Here is a 1,086-nt window from a genome sequence, read left to right on the forward strand (position 1 = left end):
TACATGGATACATACACACACACACATGTACACACACACACACACAATTTCAGTAGTGATCGTTCAGGAGGACAATTATGTCTTTTGCATGTAGCTTTCCAATATGGGGAATTATGACAGAAAATTCTACATCAGGGAAATATAATGCCTTTTTGTTATAAAACAAATGTAATCTTAGCACCTTGCTGTCTTACAGTAAATATGTGAATTTTTATTAAAATTAAATATTTAAACATTTCTTTGCAAACATTTATTAGTTTTGACCTGAAATATTGCCATAGCTCTAAATTTCTTCTAAACATAAGGTATCCACTGTGTTAGACTTCATGATGATTTCACAATATGGGCAAATGCTCACCAAATACCATAAGGTGCTTTCTAATAAAGTCAGCAATTACATCATACAAAAAGCTATTACATACTAAGTCATCTCAACAGCTCAGAATGAACATAATCAAAAAAAGGTGATTGCGTGCTCGCTTCGGCAGCACATATACTAAAATTGGAACGATACAGAGAAGATTAGCATGGCCCCTGCGCAAGGATGACACGGAAATTCGCATTTGACAAAATTCAGCATCCTTTCATGCTTAAAGTCTTGGAGAGAACAGAAATTCAAGGCCCATACCTAACCATAGTAAAAGCAATATACAGCAAACCGGTAGCCACTATCAAACTAAATGGAGAGAAACTTGAAGCAATCCCACTGAAATCAGGGACCAGACAAGGCTGCCCCCTTTCCCCTTATCTTTTCAATATTGTACTTGAGCTACTAGCTCAGGCAATTCGACAACATAAGGAGGTCAAAGGGATACAAATTGGAAAGGAAGAAGTCAAACTATCATTATTTGCAGACGACATGATAGTCTACCTAAGTGACCCAAAATACTCTACTAGAGAGCTCCTACAGCTGATAAACAACTTCAGCAAAGTGGCAGGTTATAAAATCAACTCAAGCAAATCAGTGGCCTTCCTTTACTCAAAGGATAAGCAGGCTGAGAAAGAAATTAGGGAAATGACCCCCTTCACAATAGCCACAAACAGTATAAAGTATCTTGGGGTGACTCTTACCAAACATGTGAAAGA

General features: G+C 37.2%; 1 non-coding gene across 1 annotated transcript; it reads left to right on the forward strand.

The window, feature by feature from the left end:
• Window positions 1-472: 472 nt before the first annotated feature.
• On the forward strand, window positions 473-576 carry LOC127679463 (U6 spliceosomal RNA). Its single transcript, XR_007976774.1, has one exon. It is a non-coding gene; the product is annotated as a U6 spliceosomal RNA (small nuclear RNA).
• The last annotated feature ends 510 nt before the right edge of the window (window positions 577-1,086 follow it).

Source organism: Apodemus sylvaticus, chromosome 2, assembly GCF_947179515.1.
Source record: "Apodemus sylvaticus chromosome 2, mApoSyl1.1, whole genome shotgun sequence".
Classification (NCBI taxonomy): domain Eukaryota; kingdom Metazoa; phylum Chordata; class Mammalia; order Rodentia; family Muridae; genus Apodemus; species Apodemus sylvaticus.